Consider the following 27,031-nt stretch of genomic DNA (forward strand, 5'->3'; position numbering starts at 1 on the left):
TCCCCGATACAATTGTGAATTTCTTTACTTTGGCGAAAGCTGTCTTCTCATGAACTCTGAGCAGGTACCTTTGTTGTTTTGTGGACATCAGTTGCAGACATCTGTTTGTTTCATTGAGCAAAAGGGAAGTATTCACTCTCAGATTAACTCTCTTCTCGATGAGAAATCATTTGTCCACCATTACACCATCCCCCTTGTTGAGGTGGCTATGAGCCATGAACTCTAGAAAATTGCTTTTCTGAACGATTTCCTTGTCAGACAATGATCCAATAAACAGAGTAGATCACATGCAATCAGTGATTTCAGAGAGTGAGTTGACATGTAGTTTGAGAAACTTTGATTTTTCAGTACAAATGAACTTGGCCTCACAATCTTAAACTGTGTACAATCAAGTATTGCCAGACTTGCTGCAAAGTCGTTCTTATATTGAACTGGCATTTGAGAGATTATGATGTCTCTATGTGGCCATGCGGGAAAAACCACCAAGTACACCAAACATGTAATCAACCCATGAGTTGAAAAGAGTGCCTGCACTTCGCTCAGGTATCTGAAATCTGTAAGCCTGATCCTTCAAGTCTACATATTGGCCAAACTTCATGAGAACAAGCAAAATGTGGTGACGTGGTGGCATTTGATTTATTTCTTGATCAAGCCTTATATATTAGTGGGACCAAAGGAGCTCAATCTGTATTTGGCACTACAGAGCACAAGTTGTTAAAATGATCATAACTAAATCCAGTGCAATACTGGAAATTGTTTTCCATAGTGCTGCAGTGCAGGAGTTCTGGTGTCAGTCGAGTTAGTTTCTTTTTTAATTCTTCAATTTCAGCCTCCTTCTGAGCCAGCAGAGTCCTGAATGTCAGCAGCTCTGCTCCACTTCCCTTGTGGGCAGCTCCAGTGGCGGATGCTGGTCCACATGATCGAGCATTTCCTCTGGCTGTTGTTGCATGGGTGGCTGCTCATCCTCTGGACGCACTGCAAATACACATTTATGGTTTAAAATGAATTAAAGAAAACATATAAAGCAAAATCATTTAAACTTGAGTGTGCACTTAATCGAGTGTTTGAATAAGTTTCATATTTGAAACACGTAAAACAATGAAAACTGTGTAACTATGAAACATAAATGCTTTTAAAGGAAAACTATAAATTGGCTAAAAAACATACATTGAGACCGCAGCACACCAGGGCCAATAACCACAAGAGGGCACGCCCTCTCATGTGTTATATGTTAATAATAGCTATATTATATCGTACATTTCAGCTGTTTCTGTTCTTGTCATAACTTGAATTTTATTGTCCTGTAGCTTCCAATGTTTAACAAGCCGGCATCATCCCTGGCTGTATCCTGTTCCTGTGCCGACAACATCCCCCGGCCCCTCTCCCCAGACATCACTGTACAAACACCTACTGAACAGGTCATTCAGAGTTTCAATCTTAAAGATGCAAGGAAAAATCCAAGTGGCGGCAAAGGCAAGGCTGCCTGTGAGAAATGGCACAAAGAGCGCGCAGGAAGGCTGACAGCCTCTAAGTTTGGATAAATATTGAAAAGAAAAAATTACCCCAAGTTACGGCAGTGCCAATGAGCCAAAGGCAAAGCAGCTCTACCAAGAGAAATATCCAGCTCGACATGTACACGATGCTGGCCTAATGCTATAGACGGAACTGCCACTTCTTGGAGCAAACCCAGATGCTGTTATATGTGATGATTGGGAATGCAGACAGCTTGAAAATAAAGTGCCCCTTTGGCTCAAGAGAGATGACCATAGAAGAAGCTTTCCCAACTAAGACTTCTAAGTCATCAACATTGGACAAGTGGACTTGACTTATGTGATTTTGTTCTTTGCACAAGAGTAAATCTGTAAATCGAGAGGGTCTACAAAGATGTTTTCTTTAATTCAAAGCTTCATGAATTTCATGTAAAAAGGTTTTGTCCCAAGAAATAGATCTCACCTCCTCTCCTGATTTTTCAGTCCTTTGTTCCTTCTGGGAGTGAATTCACATGTTAAAGAAAAATAATATCATTAGGGCTGCACGTATCAATAACTTCACCAATGAATCTTTGGATTATTGTATGAAGTCATCGATATAAAATGGATTTATAAAATGTCAGAAAATGTTACAAAGTGTTTCTCAAAACATGTGTGCATATCCGTTTTCTGATTTTTGCCTTCAGTTTGTTTTTGTATCAAGCGTGACTCGAACCTGTGTGAGTTAATGGATGTGTGCGCACAAGTTTGAGATACCTCTTTTTTGGAGATGGACAGCACCTGTAGATCCTGTACTTGCAGCTTGGTGAGGATGGAGAAACTCGGTGCTGGGCCCTCCATTGACAATGCTTAAAGAAAAACACAGAATTTGTGCAAGTTTCCAAGACAAACATATGGACATATTAATTAGGCCTGGTTCAACTTTGTTTATCTCTTTTGTCACTCTATAAGTCAGAAAATAGTCTACAGAGAAGAGTAATAGAGCGATCAATTTTCAACCCATGTACTGTATTTAGGGATAACCTGTAAATCAGGCTGTGAATTATTTGTGAACAAGAATTTGGAAACTATCAATTTTGGTGCATCAAAGGGCCACTTAAGTTAAGATTTTTGCTCAGAATATAAGAAAAATGTAACTATGCCAACCGCTGTTATCTCGCCTACTACAGACTAGCTAATGATGCTAAGCTGAAGTTAACATTAGTTCAACTAGAGCCCTTTGGACAACAGCTAACAATGACGTATGATCACCACAAACTAGAACAAAGCAGGCCAAAGAACTCCCAGCTAACAAAGTAACGTGATGAACAACGCAGCGAGGAGCTAATGTTAGGCTAGCTTTAGCTCATGTAATTCAACGTTAGAAGAGTTAAAGATAACTTTGTGTTTCTTTCCAGCAAAGTGACGATATGTTGCCTCAAATAGGATGTTGACTTACCTTAGAACAGATGTAGACATCCTTGGTAACTTCATTCATGTTGTGGTCTACAGCACAACTTTATCCAATGAAGACACTTTTGAGTTTGAGGTTGCAGAGTCAAACGCCTCGCTCCGCTTGTAAAAATCTTTTGAACCGCAGTGCATGATGGTATGAATTTATAAGATAGTGACCATCGGGTGTAAACTAAGTTTTTATTGTGGAACACACACACACGATGTGATATGATGAATATGGACTGATTTCACAGACTTATCCAACACGTATGCTAAAGGTGCTACAAATCAGTGACATACATGTGGCCTAACACTACAGATAAACTTGTACACTGAGAGTCTCTAAGTGTGCTAATATTAGCATGCTAACACAACAGTGCAGGCTATAGGCTATTGCAGCTCAAGCAAAAGACAATTTTGTCCACCTCTTGCACTTAATGGAGCTTAATTATGGTGTGTTTAAATTCGTAACTACTTGGTGGAGAGGGGGTTGGAGGTGGGCCGCTGGAGGAGAGCAGAGATTAACCGAGGTGTCACCAAAGAGCACCAAGTTCTGGTTAAGTATCACAACCGGCACACTGTAAGTCGTTCACCTCATTTGGAAACATCCCTGCTCCTTCACTTTTTTTACATTTAAACCAGACCTGACAACAGGAAGGAAATACTGTACATGGTGCTGTTTTTGCTTTGCACAGGATCTACAGTGAACAGTTAATTCACAAGATTTCAGACCAAGTGAGATACTACTTAGTTTGTCGGTTTATCAAACACCCTGGTTTTATAATTCTTGCGCTTCTCTTGTGTTGTAAGAATTTTTGCTTTTTCTTGACGTGTTTCCCCGTACTTCAGCACAGTGGGTGATGTGTTAAGCTGTGAAGGAAAAAAAGTGTGTGCAAAGTGAGAAATGAGTCAGTGTAGATTCACTTTTACTGCTTGGAGTCACTTTTGTCGATGTGTGTTGACGTGTGGTTTCTAACAGTATTTGTGATGAATGATCAAAGTCAGAAATGTACATGTAATGATTTTTATTTTAACTAATTTAATCAAATTTGTTTCAAGATTTTCATACTACAACTATCTTTAAAAAACACACTGAATTAAAAGGAACTAAAAAATAAGCAAAACGTGTTTTTTCCTAAACCAATTGTTGTATGGCTGGGTTGATTATTGGGAATAGTTAAATGTGAAAGAGTTATTGACACTGTTTGTAATTTAAAGCTGTTTTCATGCATCACGTGCATGCCAGTTAATCATCTCAGGTTCTCCAGTGTCCACACTGTTTGTGTCCTTATATGTAGTTAAAACTGTCTCCAAATAAGAAGGGACTGCCTGCATGTGGGACGAGCTTGTTCTGTCAAAACTTTAGCATTTCTCTCGCTCACAGTATTCACATCATTTACATGTAAAAACTTCATTCAGTCCAAGAAGCAGGAGGGGGGCTTTCTCACCTTGATACTGATAATCTACAGCAATTACCAGCATTTTTCTGTGTTAACTGTAAATTCCTGTGAAGAGATGTTAATTTGAATTTCCAGAGCGATTTTTAATGACTGCCAAAAAACCTGCTTATCAATCAGTGGATCCTCTGTCTGATGTGTTCACTCCAATCAACATTGCTTTTATATATCTTTTAGTGAAAAACACAAACGTGAGACAGCGTTTTAAGAAATAAAACAAACTTCAAACCACAGCTGGACGATATATCCTTTTACCATGACGGTGCAGTATGAGCATACGCTATAGTCACATTTTAGTACGTGGGATTTCAGTCAGGTGACGTGAAGCATGCCATTGTTGTGTTTTTTGATGCAAACCAAAACCACCATTTTCTCATAAGCTACACTAAAAGTGTCTCTGAAATCCTCATCCGATTCAGAGGCATGTTCATTCTACAGGCGCCTCAGTGTTTGTTGATGCCATGGTCACATACATATTGTTAACGGAGCGGATGTGCTGCTGATTTTTTAATTTAGCCGCTACACCTGCAGTGCAGGTGATGTGTTTGTGTGAATCCCAAGCAGCTCAAGAAGCTGAACTTTGTCTTAATCAGAAGTTATATCAGCTCATATGGACGAAACTTAATTTAAGAAACATGTCGCTCTCCTGCTCTCCTTCCACCTCTCATCCACCTACTCCGTGTGTGTAGGTGTGTGTGTGTGTGTGTGTGTGTGTGTGTGTGTCAGAGCTGCCTTCAGAGGGCTGGACTCAGTGTGTGATGATGGAGTGGATTTAGATTTGAAATGAAAGACTCAAAGACCTAAACAATAAAAAGGACAACTGTTTGACATTTTAAAAGATGTACATGAAAAGACACTTCATTTATCTGCTTTAATTTTCTATTTAGTTTGCCTGAAAGTTAGCGTTCTAACGGGACATGCTGTGTGACGGCTGTCATGACTGATATCTGTAAATCTCTCTTTCTCCTGCAGCTAACTATGTAATCCAAATAAGGACATTTCCTTTCTACAAGTAACTGTGAAAGTTTAACGGGAGGTAACATCAATGGTTTGTGTTGGTTTATGATAACGTGATTCGTTCAGACGCATCACGTGGTATGCTTTGACTCTTCCTTGTTTAGCCTCTCAGACCTTTTGAGAATGAATCCAAATATCTTCCTGTAAATAAGTGAAAAGAAAACAAAAGTTGTCACTTGCAAGAGGATGTAAGAGGACAAGTTGTGATGCATTACCCCGTGAAATGCCCCTGGGAATCACTGAACGTAAGCTGTCGGTGGGAAACCAGGGGTAACGTCACTCAGCCGTGGCTACTTGTTCATGTTGCACAATTGAATGAGCTGCTTTGTTTATTTGATTATTTGTCTGAATTGTGCTGGTTCAGGGTCAAAACATGCTCCAGAGTTTATATTAAACACTCACAGGGGACTGTGCCACCCACAGCCAATCGTCTCTCTTTCCCCTCGCACAACAAACAATCTCACACAAACACACACCCAAATTGTCACTCACTCCGAATTTGGCACATGAGAGCGTCCTTTTAAATTACCTACAAACATTTATTCAATATTTTCATAAACCAAATGAAATAAGGTCAAACAAATCGTTAGAATGACTTTGATTGCAATAAATGACTGTCTCGCTGCGAGTTTCCACCATAGTGGAACACTCCATAGTGTTCATGTGCTCAACATGGTCTAAATTGTTATAATCAATGGACTGACTAGTTGTTTTGCTTGTTTGCAATGTTTTCCTTAAGAAATGAGTGAAATTTTACAATGTAAATCTTTAAACGCCGTTTTCTCAAAATGAGTTTTCTCTCATACTCAAAGTCTGAAATAACAAAAGTAGATATCCATAAATCCCTCTTGTTCTATTTAATATGTCAACAAAATGAGTGAATGAATGAATGAATGAATTTTGAACCTGGCTTTATCACATGATCAGACTTTGTTTTTCAAAATGTATGCAAATTAGCGCTAATTTCGTTAATTTCGCGTAATTTGCATATTTAAACTTTAAATTAAAATACAAAAAAACTTGAAATGATCTTTACATAAGTAATCAACTGGGAAAGTTTCATGAACATATGTATTATTTAAAAAAAATCTGTGTGTCTCGCCTTAAGAAAACATGCTTATTTGCAATCTTGGGGGAAAGAACTACACTACCCACAAAACCTCTCAGCATGTTTTGTAGTACTCGGGTGGCTGACCGGCTTGGATCCTGGATTATAAAACATTGATATGAGGATTACAGAAATGTCAGTGGAGGACTTGGATGGGGAAATTTACTACTGACTATGAGTACCTTGTGCAGAAGCTCAGAGGGAAGTTAAAGTGTTCACACCTGCAGGTCTGGGTCTCCAGGACCACCAGGAGGACCAGGATTTCAGGCATATCTCTGCATAAGTATCTGAATACTCCTTCAGGATGCTCAGGTACAGGTATGTCATGTTTGTACCCTTCATCTCAAGAAATCAAATCTTCAGAGAACCACAGTGTTTCTTTAAGTATGGCTTTAACATGTAAATAAGCTATGCATGTTTGTGCTGCTATCAGACAGCGTTTTTTGAAACGCAGCACCTCTTTGATCCTTTTATCGCAGGGTTTAGGCTCCGATAAGCTTTGCGCGCGTCTGCCATTCAGACTCTGTCGCCGTGCACAAGCTGCATGTTTTAATGAGCCTGTTTCCAGGCAACAACTTCATCAGGTTTCTACCAGAGGAAAAGAAGAACAAACTTAATGGGACCCCTGGGTGTCATTTCCCATCATGTGCTGTGGGACAAATCAGAGATGATTAACAAATTAATGTGAGAAACAGAGCTGGTAGAAGTCCGCAGGTTAGATATTAAGAGACTACCTGGAAAAAGGTTAAACAGATTGGTTGGTGGTAAATTGGTGTGAGAGCAGAATGTGTGTGCCGTAGAGATACACTTCATAAAGCTCATTTTACATGAACGCAGTAAAAGGCGTAATATGCAGCGCTGATGGACAGCAGATTGCACGGAGTGTGTGGAAATCCATGTCAGTGATTTAAATGCATTAAATGCTTTAACTTGAGACAGAGAGAAACTTTAAAAAAACCATCCGACAGTAAATATTGAAAGATCCTTCCACAAATGTTCTTTTTTTATTTAGCCGATGAAAGCTAAAGAAAACGTGCTACACAAGGTGTGGATGAGTCTGTGAGCTTTAACTACAGTTAATAGTCTGTTTTTATATATATGTATGTATATATATATATACATACACTCTCGTGGTAGCATGAGACGAAGTGCCTCAGGTAGTGCAGCTCATCCAGGATGGTGCATCAATGCGAGCTGTGGCAGGAAGGTTTGCTGTGTCTGTTAGTGTCCAGAGCATGGAGGCTCTACCAGGAGACAGGCCAGTACATCAGGAGATGTAGAGGAGGCCGTAGGAGGGCAACAACCCAGCAGCAGGACCGCTACCTCCGATTTTGTGCAAGGAGGAACAGGAGGAGCAAAATGACCTCCAGCAGGCCACAAATGTGCATGTGTCTGCTCAAACAGTCAGAAGCAGAGCCTGTCCAGGCATTGTAGGGAGCTCATACAGGCACGTGGAGGCCACACACACTACTGAGCCTCATTTTGACTTGTTTTAAGGACATTACATCAAAGTTGGATCTGCCTGTAGTGTGTTTTTCCACTTTAATTGTGAGTGTTACTCCAAATCTAGACATCCATTGGTTAATACATTTGATTTCCATTGATCATTTTTGTGTGATTATGTTGTCATCACATTCAATTATGTAAAGAACAAAGTATTTAATAAGAAGTGATCTGCTTGAGAAGTGATCTGGATTTTTTTTTTTATCCCCATAGGGATGTGAACCAGCAACCCTTCAGTTCTCAACCCAAGTCCTGACGGACTGAGCTACTGCCACCCCCTTTTAAGCAGAGAACAGTGCCTGTGGCTCGAACCCCATAGTCCACGTAGAGATTCTGAAGTAACCACTGAGCTAAACATCTACATGAGATAAACCTGCACTTGTTTATCACACATGACAAGAACGAGCTGAAAAAAACAGAAAAAAAGACAGCTTTGGAAACTAATTCAGATGTTGAATTTATGGCATTCATAGAAATTTACAGACTGCAGACAAATATCAGCTCAATATAAGGTCTCAAACGATCAAAGACACAAAAAATACAGAAAAGTATCAACTGTTTAGTTTTTACTCATTCAGTAGTTCACGTGAATGGATTAATACATATGAAATAAAGCCTAGCGAATATACCAAAAACATGGATTCAGTTACATGATACTTTTTAAATTACATATGTCTGCTTTGCTGCAAGACGATAAACAAGCTTCTATAAAGCTGCTCAGATTGTCATATGTGATGTGCTGATCCCATGCATTCAAAACAACCACATGTGCAACAATCACGTCGCCTGTAATTATGAGTTACATTACAGCCCTCCACTGTGACTGCACACAGCCTACAGACAGTGATGCTGTCAGCGTCAGCACTTTTGTGCTTGACTGCAGAGTCCGAGTGAAAGCTTGGTGGGCCGAGGGGTGAATGCAAACTAAAAGACTCATGCGAGTTTAATCTTTAAATCAAAAAAATACTTTGTCAAAATAATAATCTTGGCTGACACATTTAGATATTGAAAAAGGAAGGTTAAGACCAGATGATTGTAAATGATGGTCGATGGGGCCTAAATTTGATATTTTTTTGCTTGACGTCGATATTCGACAAGACTCGATATTTATCATATTAAAATTCACCCGTTGAACATGAATCTGTAGTGAAATTTGGATCATATATGTCGTAGGAATGTGACATAAATTTTGAAGTTGGTGCCTTCTTGAGAGCAGAAATTGTGTTTTTGTCTCACAGATAGATAGATTGGTTGATCGATTGATTGATTCTGAGATTTCTTAAAGAAGGAATTGGCAACTTGTAAATTCCTGACAGATAATGGACTCTATGTCTGTGTCAATAAGCAAACAGTGAGAGGACCGACAACACAAGTCTCACAGCCACGGAGCTAGCCAGCTGGCCGGTGCTAGCAGCCAGCTAGCTGCTTCATTACGTTAGCATATTAATATAGTTGAGTTGTCTAAAGGTAAGAAAACACAGCTGACAGTTTTACATAATTGTTTACTTAATTTTGACTTTAAATTATTGAATTTAGTTTTCATAGTGTGGCTTGCATTAGCAGTGCGAGCACCGCCAGCCTTCAGTCCTCCCTGCTGTTAACGTCCACATGCCTGTTATGAATGTGGTCACACATTGCTTTGGTTGATATGCCAATTTCACCAGACACAACCAACATAGAACGTACATTTTCGAGAGCAAAATACTGAGAAACAGCTTTGCTCCTACGAGACGGCCTCCCTACTCTGTGCTCGTTTACATCCAGGAAGTAGAGCGACTAGAGCAGGCCATTTAACCAGAGCATCTAAAAGAACAACATGTGGTTAACATCAATAATTTATGAAATAAATTAATACTTCTGGTTCAGATTAGAAAGGATGAAGATATTTAACCATTTAGTCCTCTTAATATAACCCTTTCACAAAACCTTAAAATGCACATTAGCCTGCAGAAGTTAAACACGCAGCGAACAAGAATCAGCTGAACGGGCAGCTCCACCTCAAACCTCAAAGACTCAGAATAAGTCCACGATGAATACAAATCAGTATCAGAGATCGTAAAACAAGCCAGGAGGGTAAAAGTCTCAGGGGATTACAATGAGCTCCGTGGATGAAGACATGTTTCCTTTGATATGTGTCCAGGGATTCGAACTCGTGTGAGGTAAAAAAAATGGAAGAAAAAAAAAAAAAAGGGAAGCGAGAGCCTGCAGGAGTGACAAATACAACATTGCTATACAACATAACACAGCTTCTTTCAGTGCTCACAAATGGATTCTTCTATTTCTTATACTCAGTCAATATGAAAAGGCCTCAATTATTTAATCTCCTGATGTATTATTATATGGGCACGTGCACACTTAGGGGTTTAATACTTCAAATGTTCGCTTTGTTTATTTTTCTTTGTGTGTAATATTGGCCTACAACCTCCTGGTTTCCTGCATGTCGTTGATGTTAAAGTTGTTACTCTTTTGACACAAAGCTTTTATTCATCAATATCAGGTTTTACTTCTCACATTCCTTTGGATGTATGAAATCAAGCTTAAAGTCATTATGGTCGAGGTAAGGTCAAATTGTCTGAATAAATTAACTTGATTCTTAACTTCAATAACACAAACCTGAAAGAAAAACCTCTCCATACCGTGCCCAAGCCCGCTTCAAACCTAAAGTCCACTTCACTTGACGAGTTTGAGTGCTCTGTTGGCACAGTAAGTAAACATGAAGTATAAGTGTTACAGCTGTATCTGACCATAATGACTCAAAATCAGCCACAAAGTCAGTAAAGTAACTGTCATGCTCTCTGCGTTGCTCTCCAATGTGCGAAGCATGCTTCATGATCAAAGCCACATGTGTTGTAAGCAAACATTATGTACAAGAGGTAACGTCCAATCAAGTTATCATTTGTTGCAGCAAGAAAGGCAGAGGATCATCAGGCAAAGAGGAGGAAAGGTGAGAACTGTAATAAGCTCAGAGAGACACAGTGAAGGAGCCGACAGATGAAACAGATAGACTACAGATATGTAAATGTAGCCGAGGCTGGAAAACGAAAGGATATGCAATGAATCAGAATATTTCAAGGCCATGTTCAGTCACAGTATGAATTATCCATCAATGATATTATTTGGGTGGATTAAGTAATAATGTGACTAAACATGGCATTACAGTTAAAGTAATCAGTAATCACGACTCAGTAGTATACTTGGACTTTTGATTTTAAATATTCAACAGAGGATGAGACAGACCAGGACCCAGTTACATACAAAGGCCAGAGTCATTCTCTCTCTCTCTCTCTCTCTCACCATAACCTATACCAAACACTTAATATACAGGTATAGAGCTAAATTCTAAATAAATATATGTTGTGCATGTTTATATTAGGTAGATCATTTTGACTTGGTCATTTTATAAGGTAAAATGACCATGCATATTTTTGGCATATTCCTTCCAACGGAAGAGTGTTCTATAATTTATGCTATATTATTCTTTATATTGTTACTTTCTGTTACCTGCTACATTTTTATCTTTATTTTTTACTTTTATTGTATATGCTGCTGGAACCTAAATTTCCTGAGGGAGTCATCCCAAAGGATCAATAAAGTTCAGTCTAAGTCTAAGTCTAAGTCTAAGTAGCTCCCATGCCGAAAAAGTGTGAGCACCCTTGTGTTAGTGTATCTGACATAAGAGCCTCAACAGTTACTCACACCGTTTATGTGCTAAGCTATGAAGCTAATATGGCTGTTCAAAGCTACAATCAAACAGTACTCAGGAAGAAAACTGGAAGTTTTTCGTTTTTTTAAGTTTATCAGTCACTTAAAGATATGTTGAAGTTCTTTATCATGGCATACACAAGCTTCTGTTCCCCCCGTGCAGCTGAGGCTCTTCTCTGGCTCTGTTCCTCCCGAAGCTCCTCTGCTCTCATTATTTAGAGCCATGTGGCACTTGTGCCCGGCTCTGTAATCTCATTTGAAGCTACACAATGTGTGAACACTGTAGGCAAGGCAGCTATCTGCAGGACTTATGAGGCAGCTCGCCACGCCAGCTCATGTGGAGAAGCTGCATTCTGCCTCCTGACAAATAAGATGCTAACGCTAAGACTTTGCATGCAGTGCTTGTGTAGTTTTGTATTGTGAGAAGCCGTGAGGCTCTCTGTGTGTTTGTGTAGTCATCCAGAGAGCTCACTGTCAATCCTGCATGTCCTCTGAGGAGCGTTAGTATGCAGTGTGCTGAGAAGGCAAAATCTTTGAACTCTTGTCAGCTCTGTGAGCCGACTGCTCCTGAGGAGAGGAGCGTATCCCCGTCCTGGTTCCACTGCCTGTCAGAGAGGGTAAGACCACCACCTCAACATGCAGAGACACGCTGTCTTATTAAGGCGGTAAACAGTGTTGACTCTCCGAAGGCTGCAGAAATGTAGCTCCCAACAGAGAAAATGTTAAGCAGCATGAACAAATTGTGTGTAACTGGCCACTGCAACAAGTGACAACTTCTGCTCAATAAAAAGTCTCCTCCTAAAATTGACACCACAGACACACGTCAGATGTTGACATTGTTAAAGACTGAAGTGTCAACGCAGCCCAAATCATCAAATGCTGAAGTTTAACTGATCTGCGGCTGCATCCCGAGCTGTGACGTGCTGCTGATCGACTCTCCCCGCCAAGACCGTTTCATACGTTTTTTGATTGATATATCCGTCACCTCCAGAAAGTCGCGATGTTGCAATCGCAAAAAAATCGCACAAATTCAACCAATCCCCGTGATTTCCGGGCGACCCTGCAATTTTGTCCAATCGCTGCAACTTTTCTGCAAATTTGAACAATCAAAGTAGTTTCCGCTGCAACTTTCACCTATCAGAGTAGTCCTCCACAGCGAGCTATACGTCCGCAAAGTTTAGTGATGATAGAATATTAGGTCTTTTTCTGCTAATTGTTTGAGATTTCAGTTCAAAGGTTAAAGGTATTCTGAGGGCTTGCAGAAGTGAGTGCACATTCCAACATGTGTTTAATGCGGCCCTTTAAACTGAATCACTCACCAACTCAAACATAGGTTTAGTTTAAGGCCCTGAATAGTTCATCACTCATCCACATTGATAGGTTCAGTGGGCCTTGATAGATAATCACTCAAATGGTTTGTTGCTTAAAAGGAAATGATGACTAGACTAGACGTCTTCCTGTGATAAGAAACATGCCAGGCAGGATGTGTCTTCCCCTACAGAAGGTGAAAGGATTCGGGAGTTTTGATGCACCAATGAGAGAAGCAGAACCAAACATCAGGAGGCGCATAATTTGGAAAGCTGCCCAATCGGAGAAAGGACACCGCACATTCTCAAATGCATAATTTGGTTAGATCTTCTCTGTCTAATGTATAAAAGGGTTCAGGGAAAGATAGTCGGGGCTCAGACTTCATGAACTGATCCAGCATCTGTCTGTTGTCAGGGACACGTAGTGTTGAACCCAGAGACTCTGTAACTTCTATTCTTGATTCATCAGGTTAATAAACTCTGTTGACCTGAAAGAGACGCCTCCAGTCATTCCTCTCATCCCATCAAAAGAATGCGCAGAGATTTGAGGTAATTATTTAGAGGAGTCAGATTTCTATAAACAACATTTAGGAAAAGGATCAAATACCAACTTTTTTCCTTCAGTGATCACGGACCAAACTCACTTCCTTGTTTATATGCACGAGAGTGTGCATGAAGCGTTTGTGCGCTGTCTGCGAAATCCTGGAGGGACTGAATATTGTTTGGTTTTTTTGTAAAGGGACCATGTATTGCTCCAGAGTTAGCTTAGAGCTAGTGTAAGAGCAAATATGCATACAATTGATTTGATTACAAATATTTAGTTAAAAATGATCAAAATTTGATTTTCAGTAATTTCATGTTAATTCATAATGTTTAAAATAGTTTGTAAAGTCATATTTTAGTCATTATAAATTAGTTTTTATGTTTCTGAATGTTTCGGTGATGACATCACTGCGTAGTTAAATGTGACGGATGTAACGCAAGCAGTTGGAGTCAAGTATTGATGGAAGCTACACAGTTTTTTGACCGTGCATTAGAACTTTGACATTTTTTCAGTAAACCTTTCGAAACGAAGGAAAGTTGTCCTCGCGTTGCGAATACTGTGAGTTGACTCCAATAAGTGATACAGAGGACGAAGAAAGAGACGGAGTGCCACTACAGGTAGTTTACATCTGTAGTCCCTCGGTCACAATGCTGTTGGACAGTATGTTCTTCTCTGCTCTTACGTTGGTATTCTGATTCTGTTGAACTGCACCAAGCCTTGATATAAAGGTAAATACAGCGTCTCACAGCAGATCTGTTTATTTGTCCACCACTTCTGTCTCATCTTTTTTAAACCATGTTTTACCTCTGGAGCCTCTCTGATAAGAAAAACACAGTTTATCAGAGCGATAGAAAAAGTTATCAACTGTATGTATATTTACTCCCACAACTAGACAAGCCTGCAGGAAGGAGCAGCAGTGTGTGTGTGTGTGTGTGTGTGTGTGTGTGTGTGTCTGTGCCCTGACCTCCATCACACACCTGCAGCTCTCTCAACATCCACAACGCAGCCGACTGTTCTCAGACAGGTCTGCAGGGTTAGAAACACTGCTTCACACCGTGATGGTTACATTTAGCAATTAGACCGTGGTTCACATGCATGCTGCCTGAGGGGGATCCCTGTGGACCCCAGATCAACCACATCCAGAGATTTATTCATTCTGATCTACAGGAGTGACCACGGCAGCTTCTCCTTCAAAGCGTGTTTGCTCCTGTTACCACACACACACACACACAGTATGGTTCCCAGAGGACAAACTTCCTACGTCTTCAGTTAGCTACTGGCTAAATCCTCCCAGTGGAACCAACAGTTTTTTTTTAGCATCTTCAGAGCTCATTTAAACAAACAGCAACATCAGAGCTTTTTTTAACTTTCCTCTCATCTTAACAAACACGCAGAGCCATCAGCTCAGGTCTCGTTCAGGCGTTTCATCCAGCAGGCTTCACTCCGCTGGGATTTATACACTCTGCATTTGCTGATATAGAGCCAAGTTTGTCACAAAACCAGAATTTGAGACTAACTATTTTTCCAGTAAAACATTTGTTTCTCTTAAATCACAGAGATCGCAGGTGAGCGGCACCAAATCACTTCAAACGTTTCGTAGCCTGAACCATGCCAACATATTTGTGATGTTTAGAAAGACTCAGTTTAAACAAATATGATCGGATTTGGTTACCCAGTCGTAAACGTCATGGAGGTTGCATCCTTTTTAAAACGGTGGATTTGGAAAAGATTCGATAACTACGGCGTATAATAGAGTGTTCCTCACTGTGAGTGTCCCCTCTTCAGACGGGGCACTCCTCCTTTCCCCAGGGTCACTGGGCAACACAAGTACCAGCTGGGATACGGGGAATCCTGTATCTCTCTCTCTCTCTCTCTCTCTCTCTCTGTCTCTCTCTCTCTCTCTCTCTCTCCACACACACACGCACAGAATCCACTATCATCCATCAAAGTGATTCCATCTGGCTGGGCTTTCCCCACGATTCACTTGTCCCACTTTCCATATCAGGCACCCTTCCAATAAAACGATTCAAAGCAGGATTAGCTCATTGTTTACCCTGCTCATGCACACACACACACGTGCACACACACGCACGCACACACACACACACGTGCACACACACACACACACAAGATAAACATTTCAACACATGTTCTTTGTTTACAGTCTGTTTTCTGTAGCACTGTGATTTAGCTGCCTCATAAACTCTCTGACTTTCACAAGTTTGTTTTAAGCCTCCTCTACCTGTGATGGTGATAATTCACCTTTGTTTCCCTGGATTCACCTGCTCTGGATGTACAGAGGGAGGTAGAGATGCACTGAGTGCAGCGTCTTTAGCCAATTTCAGTTGCTGATTTTTCTGACTCGACAATTTAAAAACAAAGTAAAGTAAAGTGTTTAGCACATTTCCTTTAAATGAAACTGACTGTGAATGAACTGAACACACATAGGAACACCTGTCCTCCCTCCAGACACACAGCAGCCTGTCCAGCTGTGTGTGTGTGTGTGTGTGTGTGTGTGTGTGTGTGTGTGTGTGTGTGTGTGCAGCTTCTTTCACTGTATCACCTTCATCACTTACCTTCTTAAGGTAACTTACGTGTAATTAGTTAAAGAGGAGATCTGAAGAGAGAAAGAGCATATGCAGGAACAAGGTACAAAGAGCGTCACTGTGAGCGTGTTTGTGTTGCTGCACACATGGCACCAAACTCGTGTGTGTGTGAGTCTGAAATCTGCACAGCGTTTGATTTATTTAAGAGGACCGTCTGTTCACTTATTAGGACCGATGAAGGCTGGAAATCGTTTGATTCCGCTCAGTCCACATCTCTAGATTGGAGTTGCGTTAGCCTCATGCAAACAGGCAGGGAGCCTTCATGTTTGGGATGTGTGAGATTGTGTGCTCAGTATTGGGATTTCAAATATTTACATTTGTAGAGGGGAGTAGTGTGTCAGAGTAACGACCTGATTTCACATCAGTAATAACCAGGGTTGTCTTCCTTCTCACTATAGCTTCAGTGCTCTATAAATGGCTTCATAGAACGTTGTATGTGAGGAGCCCTTTAGCTCTAATGTTTCATGTGAAGGAGTGAGGGGGGGAAAGAAGCGGATTAAAGCGTCAGTGCAGCAGAGAGCGGGGGCAGCAGGAAGGCTCAGGGCACAAGAATCCATCATCATCATCATTGCAGGAATATAAAACGCAGGACCGTACATCCAGGGGTGATCTATAATTTATCCCAGTGCAGCAGAAGATTCACTTCAGATAGGACATGTGGGGCAGGAGAGGTGAGGCAGGTGGCTTGAGAAGAACACAGAAGGTCTTCCTTCAGTGCTCCAGATCAACAGAAACACTTTGAGTTTCTCCGGTGAAGACTTCCACAACAAATCCATGAGGAGTGGAAACGACACACCTGACTGTTCTCATGATATCAGAGTTTACAGTTAGATGTTAGCTAAACTTTAACAATGTCCATTGAGACACCACGGCCACCCAGGATGCTCGGCACCCAGGATTAAGAACATCTTGTGTTAAATCACAAAAAGGAAATACAGTCAGATTCCTGCACTCTGTTGAATTGCCACAAATAAAATCCAATATTGGCAACATTTTGGACCAATGTTTGTGTGCAAAAAGGGCTCTCTCTCTGTTTCACACGCGTCAGCTTTCTTTTAAAAACACGACTGAAGATCAGAAGCTTCTTGTTTTAAAGCTTCGGTACTTTTCAATTCTATCAATTGTTGAAATAAAGAAGATTATATTATTTTCAAAGACGAAAATTATTTTTAAAATTCAAATCTGACGGAGGCCCATTGACCCATTAGTGTTGTTTCAAAGTGAAACATAAATACCAGTAAGATAACTGACTAACTTGGGAATGCAGGTGGAAATTAGCAAGTGCTACAACCTGGTATAATGCATCTCTCCTTTCTGAGGTAAATGTATATTGTACACTGCCCCTGTTCAAATAAATAAATAAATGAAATGAAATAAATGAAATTTAATAAATCAGATTATAAATCACATTTATCATTCTTTCTTTTTTGAAGCCAAAAATAAATGTACAGTACAACTGTCTCGTATAATGATTTGGTTGCAGAATTCCGGGAATTTTTAAGTTGGAAACTTTCCATGGGAATTTATGTGATTTAATGTGAATTTATAATCTTGATCAAAACAATCAGATTTCATGCAAGTCCACTTGAATATGCTATTCCTCAATCACATGCACAGAGCACACCGCTTCCTGCAGGGCTGTTGAGGCCACGCCCCCTACATGCACTGTGCACTCCTCCATCACGTGAACAGATGATTTCTAGAACCCTGGACCACACTTTGAGCCCAGAGAACAAGACTGTTGAAGCAGCACGTTTTAGCCCGTCTACCACATGTAGGGAAGTCAGTTTGGACGATATCATGGGGTAATATATTTAAAAAAAACTCATGTCAATGTGTTGACATTTAGTTTTTATTGTATTATTTTGCATGGACTTCTGCTTAGGACAAAACAAAATGTTTATATTCATGCCTGGATATGATACAGTTCCATTAAATTACCCTCAATTCCCATGGAAAGTTTCCGATTTGGAATATTTTCAAAATTCCCAAAGTTTCCAGAAATCTATCGGAAATTTACTGGAAACTTTCCACCCCTTTGCATACCTAATATACAGCGTGCAGGCCACCTCCAGGTCTGCGCTCCGACGTTTATTCTGGGTAGTAAGAAGAAGAAAGTGATCCTCTCATGTAGACTTGAGTTCACTCAGGAATAAAGAGAATCTCTTCAAACTGTTTCGCTATCACTCATGTCGGCTGACTTTCCATTCCACGACAAACATCTGTCAGCCCATCTGTTGAAAAATTAAATTGCGATAATTATGGTTATAGGGCCCAGGTCTACGAGGACAGACTGGCTGCTGCTTTGTTGTCAGAGAAGCCAGAGCTTCATCAAACTGTAGCACGTTTCCTTCATTTGTGACGCAGAGAGCTCATTTTATGATTTAATTCAGTTAAATTATTTTACTCATGGCTGCCTATTCCAAAGTCGTCGTGTATTTTTCGTTTGTCACAAAGTCCAAACCTTCTCCAAACTTTCTCAAGCGTCCCATGATCCTTGTTCGCCCCGCATAGGTCCGACTATTGGAGGTCTTTACTCTTAGACTTTGTGTGAAGTTTAAAAGGAAACTGAGCCGGGAACAGAGTCCTTAATGGCTGCAGCGAACATCACACTTTGAGCAGAGCGAACAGTGGAGGAGTAACAGGCCGTTCAGACAGAACTCGTCATGTCATATTCTGAGCGTCAAGCTGTGAATTGTGTTCACGCAGGATGTGTCGTCTAGGCAGCACATCAGAGGACAGACCTGTGAAAGTACAAACATGGATCCACTCCGACACTCTGAGTGACTCAACAGCTCAGTAATGTATTGAAATAGTTTGAGGAAAAGTCAGAGACAAACTGTTCAATCAGACTGCACTCGAGAAAATAACCAAAGGGTTGAAAGAGAACAGATTAGTCAGCGTGGATATTTCTTCACAGCTTTGCCCTTCACACATCCGTCCTTTAGAGCTTTTTTATCATTTGATCTGCCTTCCTAATGGCACAAAAAAAAAACAGGTAGACGACTGATTAAAATATTCCAATAAAGATATCATGACTGCTTGTTGGTTGAAACATTTATAGTTTAAACTGATTTAAACCCTCAGAGTACAACAACAAGGTGACCAGCGTGAAAGGAAGCACGTGTGACCGTCATCTGGAGCAGAGGGTTTGAATCCAGTTCAACGTTTGCTGTGATGCAGCGTGACTTTATGCAGCACATAAATATTCTGTTCCGCTCAGCTGGATTACAAAACACAGACTCAATACTTTCCATACCAGCTATAACATGAACTTTCACTCCTACAGAGGCAACAACTCTGACATCACAGTACACAACCAGATCTCACTTGGACTGTCGATTTCATAAGAGCAGTTCAGGTTCACAGTCTGTGAAATATCTCGTCTCACAGCTTTGTCCTGTTCCGCCAGCTCCTACGTTAACTGGATAACCGTGATTCATAAAGGTCCCAGAATCCTCCTTTCTTTCATTGCATTAACTGCATGCTATTTTGTCCCTTAAGGTGCACTGTAGGTACGCCTTCGTAACGTCTTCCTGTAGTCACAGTGTTGGAAAAGAGGGACACTGCTGCATCGTTGAACACCGCAGTCATATCCAAAGTCATATCCACCTGATGACATCATACCTTTAACCTTTGTCATTTCAGCTGTTTTGGCGTCACTTTGTGATCTGTGACGTGTTCCTTTATCTGTGGTTAACGTCCCTCTGATCTACAGGACGTTCCTTACTTTATTTAAAAATAAAAGCAGATTTGTAGAGGAAGTACAGTATGTAAAATAATGAAAATTCATCAGCGATTTATGTGACGAATAACAATTAACTAGGTTATAGAACTCCAGTGAATAAGCACAAACAGACTTCACCAACACATACAGCCCTAAATCTTCTCTTCTTTGACCACTCCTGCAGCAGATCGATGCCGGGACATCGACCCCAACCTCGCTCTCTCTCTCTCTCTCTCTCTCTCTTTCTCTTTTTTTATTTTTTACCAACAGGGAGGGAAAATAACAGGATAACAGTTCCACCTTATATACAGTAGGTGGTGAAAATAAAAAGGAGCTCATGTTTCTTTGATGAGAGCCAGAGGTGGGTTTTAGGCTGCGTGCCAAACGCTGCTAACATTGCCTCTCTAGCTGATCCTTTTACTACAGGATATTTTAAACTACAATGACATGAGTCATGCCTTTAGAAACCATGAAAGCGGCCGACTAAATATAATCCATGATTTAAAAACGGTGACACAGGTGTGTCTTGCAGGTTTCACTCCTAAAAGGCTCATTAGGGAGGTCAAGTTGGCACAGAACGAATGACAAAACACAAAACCTGTGAATCAGGCCAAACAAGGTGCAAAAATCTGCTAGTTCAAGAAACCTCGCAGTCAGCTCATGTGTCTGTGCTTAAGTCTCTGAGGACAATTAAAGCTTCATGAACACTTCCATTTGGTTGTGTTCTTTCACACCGATCAGCTCCATTATTGAAAATCCTCATCTCGAACACAGAGACAATTTATTATAAGGACGAGCTCTTTATTTAATCTGTGACATTTACGAACAGAATAACATACTTAGTGTGTTAGAAGAGGAATAATTAACAGCACTGCAGAGTTATTTAGAGTGAACCAACTAAAAGCTCTAATGGTCAGAAATTTAACAACTACATGAAAAGTGATTGTTGTTCCCCCAACATGGAGGAATTCATTCATTCATTCACACACCCACCGTGGCATTGATGTATTGAAAAACGTTAAGATACCACATCTAAAGACACTTCAATAAACAGCACCAGAGACGCCAGCAGCCCTAAAACTGTGAGTAGATTTTGTTTTAGGTGTTTTCAGACTGTGACATCAGCAAAGCGCATTTTTCAACTCTTGTATCAGGACTTTTTTTTTTAAGATGGAGTCAGGAGCTTTGTTCCAACAAAATAAAATACAGACTTGTAGAGAAGTAAAGCCACTCAGTCATCACTTAAGGGACTGCATATGTACGTGGTGGTGGTGGTGACTGTCTGTCCTCTGCAGAGGATTTTGAGGTTTTGGTTGGAGGCGTTTCTAAGGGAGGAGTTGGTGTGTTATCCCCAGCCAATGACGGCGTGCAGGTGGGCGGAGACGTAGCAGCAAAGAAGAGAAAATACAACCATAGTGATTCCAAACTCTGCGTGAAGAAGCTTGTTTTAAAACAAGGGTGGACCCGTCTACCTTCTGTTGGACAGACAGGCGTCAGACATCCCTAAAGGGAGCTGGGTTACATTGAAGGTACAAGCACTACACAAACACACTACATCCTGCAGTGAGTGTGCGCTTCTTGGAGCAATGAGCCCAGGAGGAGAGGTTTGATTATTGTGTTAACAAACTGCAACAATGATTGTGACTCCACCTGTCAGGGACACTCTTTGGCTTCCTCCACACACTAAGGTAGTGAAGCAGATGTAACTAAAAGACGGGACTGCTCATAATGTCACGAATGGCTTTAAAAAAAAACGTGCGTGTCTGGATTGTTGATGGTAAATGGGGGTGGACATGTATTTGTTGCTATAATAATGTGAATATTCTCATCTTTTTTGTGGCTGTGCTTGAAATAATGCTACTTTTATGATTTGATTCACATATACTGGACAATATATCTGGTTTTTGCTCATAGCTGGCTAAGGTTTAAAAAAAAAGTTAAATCAGTCTTTACGCCAATGTTGAAAAAAAACTTGAATAATCGATGTCACTCACACATCTTTTATTTGTGTTTCTATTCAGATGAATATTTGTTACGATATCCTACTTTGAATCATGTTGTATAACTGTGTTCAGATGTATTGCTTCAATTATTCTGGTTAATTTGTGTTTGTTTTGATTTGTATATAAGGATTATATAGGGATATTAAACACAAGGGGGAAATCAAGTAACAGATGAATACACAAGGAATATCAGTGTAGGCTGTGGTTCACCACTTCTATTGAGTCCAGAGGCTTATCATGAATGACATCACTCACTGCAGGGTGCATAATGAGAACATGTCTTTGAGTTATAAGACAGAAAAGAGCACTGACGGAGAGAAAAAAAAAACAGATTATGTAACTACTGAGAGCTTCTTCGAGTTAAATGTTAAGAGAGTGATAAACTGTTGAACTATTTCATCCTTACATGTTTATTGAATATCATACTATGGATATCTTAATTCTCCTTTTATTATCCTCTGCTCGCCCTCTCAGCCACAGGCGGCTCAGACGCTGCGTCCTCTGAGCGCTAAACTTCTCACTGAGGCGGAAGACACGGAGCACACACACACGCACGCACGCACGCACGCACACACACACACACAGAACATTTCTGCAGCACACAGCACTTCTGACATCACACGCGCCTCCTCAGCTCGAGCTCGGCTGATAATCGGTCAGTATAGCAACTGCATCAGCTTCCGAGTCTTCTCCATAGCAACCCAGCTTCCAGCTATGCTCGCGCGGTCTCCATGCACATCTCAGCCGGCAGCATCCAGGAGGCACTGCGGCATGTGGGGGACCCCCTGTCACTGAGTGTGTCACACACGCCAATGTCACGTCACATTTCTGACCATTTAGGGTCGGAAGAGCTCCTGACTCAAACCTTACGTCTCGGGTGATTTTTTTTTTTATTTCTCCGTCTTAATAATGTCGCCATACATGACAACACTGCATCTTCGTTAATGAAGCTCTGGCTGCTTGACGAAACATTCATTTCTGCACAAAATTTCCCGGTGTCAATTAATCCACAAACTTTGGCTTGTATACAAACACAGGTAACGAAATTAACGACATTCTTGAGATCAACAGGGAGATTGTTCACGACATGTCAAAGAGAATACGAAGAGATGGACTTTTTGTTCCACTGACAAGGACAAACAAACTGAAATCTGAGAGGCGACAGTGCAGCGTGAATCCCCCCACGCGCGGCGCGAAGATGGCACGTAGAAAGCTGCTGATGGAGCTCCCATTAACGCCACTGCAGCTGAGAGCAAATGAGGCAGACAGCTGCCAGTGACGGCTATACCTTTACAAAACACACCGTGCAAAGAGAACATTTCACCCCCGGTGCTCGGTGTCACCGGTGTGAGTCATTCCGCAAACCTGCAGCACTGTTTCTGATAAGCTGTTGAATCCCGTGCCCGTCACGCGCTCGAACCTGGACCGCATCGACACACCGTTAAAGCTCCTCTTACCTCGCAGCAGCTCCTCAGTCCATCGCTGCACCGGCTGCTAAATCCAAAAGCACGTCCGTCACTGGAGGCGAGGCGACCACAACACAGTCACTGCTGGAATGTGTGTGTGCGCTTGTGTGTGAGTGTGAGCGTGAGTGGATGTGGGGGCATCAAGTGGCGCGAGCCTGCGGTCCGTCATTGTACGTCAAGTTAGACATGAGGACACCGGAAAACCAAAGATTGTACTGTAAAGAATAAAAGCACAGGTGTGCCTGATGGATTAAACAAAAAAGGGCAACGATTTAATTGATCTAAAATGGTATTATTCGGCTGTACGAATGAAATACTGTGTGATTAAAAACACAAATACACACTATATATTTTGAAGTGACGTTCAGTCACCAACGTGTCAGATTTTTTATGACATGCTGTCAGGAGCAATTTAAGATTTAGTTGTTTGATGTTTACAGATGTGGAAGTAGGGGGGCCCTATGTGGATATACTTATTTAACTCTAGTTGACAATTTCCTTTTGGTTGTTTCCTTGAGATCTTCAGGCCAACTTATGTTATTATATATTGACAATCTTTATTAGAAATAACCCCTTGAGATGTGTCATCTCGTTTTCGAGGGGATCCTAAAATGCAGAAATGTAAAAGAGTAAAGCAAACAACAGCATAAGATAGAGAGGATTGTCCACTCACAGGTCATAAGAGAGAAATATGAACACTAACTTAATAATAGTATTTTGATAATGAATGGTGCTAAGTTATCATGAAGAGTTCTAAATAGGAAGTCAATACATTTTTCAACAGATGGGGAGATGAATTGGATGAAATATTAGCAGGTAAATAATTTCAATCTGATGGAGTCTTAAACATGAAGGCTTTCATTGTCTGTTGCTATTCAGACTGCTGGAACTGAAACAAGAGCAGGGAGGAGTGTCTTTATTGATGATCGAGATCGAGTCAAGACCAGGGCAGGAGGAGACTGAGGCCTTGTCCACACATAGCTGGGTGTTTGTAAAAACGAATATCCTGCCCCCTCCGTCTAGAACAAAACATACATACACACAACCTTGTTTTTAGAAAAAAAAAACTTCATCCAGACGTAACCGCAGAAATGTGTTTTTAAGCACATCCAGACGGTTTCCGAATGTAAACACAGGTCACATATGTGATGTAAGAACATATTTTGTCGCAGGCTGTGACGTTTCGAAAAAAAACCCCGGTAATTGAAATATCTTTGTTTTGTGAGATACCCAGCTACGTGTGGACGGCAAGACAAAGACCATTAGTGTCAATGAAAAATCATCATCTTGTGTGCAGCAGGCGTGACCATAACACCTGGAAGGTTGATAAAAATCATCACTAAATATGAGTTGAAGTTATTAGTCCTTTTAGAAAGAGGGGTTTCCTGTCTTCATCACAGTAATGACATACAAAAATAGCCAATCAGTGGAGATCTTGACCACTCTTGATTTAAAACCCAGTCTGACGCAGACCTGCGAGTAAAAAGCTTTTCTCAGTCTGAGACAAGACGGAGACCTTCAAAAAGTGGTCTCAAGACCAGTCTTGATTCTAGTCTTGAGTCCAAGACAAATTTGATTACTACACCTATCTCCTCTCTGTTTTGAATGTCTGGGAGGAATACCGATCTTTCATATGTAACATACCTCATGCAGGACCAAATATTTACCTGAACAACCACAAATGTTAGAGTAAGATTAAATTCCTATAGACTCTTGACAAGTGGAGTTGGTAAGTTAACCTTCAGTGCAAACATTCAATGTGCTGCTTGAAAGCTGGAGGTTTTATCACAGAACTAAACCCTGCTCTTTCTTATGTCAAAAACAAACTAATAGTCCACCACCTTCCCTGTCCTTGGTTATAGTGATGTTTGTCCATGAATGCCTCTGCTCAGAGGCTTCACGTTCTGCACAGTGTGTATCATGGTGCAATGAGATTTATCACAATCTGCAGATTCCTTATACTTTATATTCTGAAGTCAACTGGTTTGCTTTGGGTACACGTCAGCTCAGACATTGTGTTATCTTTATTTGTAGAGCTTTTCTGTCAACGATTGCCTTTTTATCAGTCCAGCTCTGCAAGGAGCTATTTAAAGGGAAGCCTTTTTAGGACTCTCTGAATTCTCCAAACATTTTCTGTACATTTTCTCCTGCAGGGTCAATCTCCTGTTTAGTGCCATCCCGCCCCTACGCCCACTCCCCAATGTGACGTTACTACAATATAGACATGTCATTTTCTTTATGTGGTATCACATTTAGGGCTCAGACAAAAAAAAAAAAACATCTATCAGATAAGAAAAATAAACCTTACCCCCTGTCATTAACATAATGGACATTGTGATGTTAGCATTTGGTATCTAAAAAAAATGAAGTATTGAATGGTTTTACAACCTAAAGAGGTTAATATTAACAGCTTTGTTCAAACTGTAAAAATGTGAAAGTATTGTCCTTTTCCATTTAATTACAGACACATTTGCAAACCCTCTTCACTGTTAGCAGAGTCCTGAATCATTGTCCTTTCAGACTGAAAATCAGCTGCAGACACTACGCTAACATTGGATAAGAAGGCTTTTATTTTGAAGGACAACATAACAGTGTGATTGTGTAACTGGATTAAACTTCACAGTAGCTGATTCATATGACTGAAATGAAAAATGTTGTTTTCTGCCTCTACCTATAGTCAGTGTCACTTTCACGCCAAGACGTGGAGTCATTTCTGTGATTAAATGTTTGTATGTGCATGTGAAGCAAACGAAGAAGGAAATCTTCATTAAAGTGTTAAAGACAATCTGGAAAGTCACAACGTAAACTTACACACACTGCATCAGCGCCAGATTTATCCTCCGAGCATCTTTTCTCGAGGGAGCATGGTTTACAAAACGTCACACGACAACGTCACTTTAAAGGACGTTGTTCTTCCTCCGGAAGATTCCGACGTGTCCACCATAATACTAACTGCATCGTGTCTCTTAGTTTGGGGGTGTCAGACGTCTGTTAGTCTGTTGCAAACAAATCAGCTCAAGTCTAGCAGTTGATTCCCCGTCACTTACAGCTGAACATGTAATGTTTTATTCTTGATGAGTTATATTTAGAATGTTTGTTATGTTTTCTGTTTTAAATTGTAATGTTCTCCTCTTGTGTTGCTTGTATCTCTGCAAGTGTGTTTCTGTTCATATCCCTGTTTTAAGCCTCTACTGTTTCCTGTTTTATTTTCTCATGTGTATCCTCGTGTTTCTCTCTTCCCTGTGTGTGTGTATTTCATCTTGACTTTAGTGTGACCTGTCTTATTTGGTAATTAGTGTCATCTCTTCTTTGACATGTTGCCCATCTACTGTGTTAATATTTGAGACCTAGTCTGTAGTGTTTCCTGTTTTATTTTGTAGTTGTTGTCCCCAGTTTTGTCTTGTTTCATTTCCTCCCTTTGTCTGGTCCCCTCTGTTACGATTGCCCTGTGTCATTAGTCTCACCTGTGTTTGATTGTCTATTAAGGGTGGTTTCACACTATGACCCGACTGGATCTGAATACAACTGAACCCAAAGCCCACTTCATTTGATCAGTGTGAAAACAACTGTGTTTGAGTTTGTTGAAGAGGTGGCCTGAGGCACGTTTGACGTGTACTTGAGTATGGATACGCGGAACATGTGACTGCGTCTGTGCTCAAACGAGGAA

Source organism: Symphodus melops (genome assembly GCF_947650265.1).
Source record: "Symphodus melops genome assembly, chromosome: 7".
Lineage (NCBI taxonomy): Eukaryota > Metazoa > Chordata > Actinopteri > Labriformes > Labridae > Symphodus > Symphodus melops.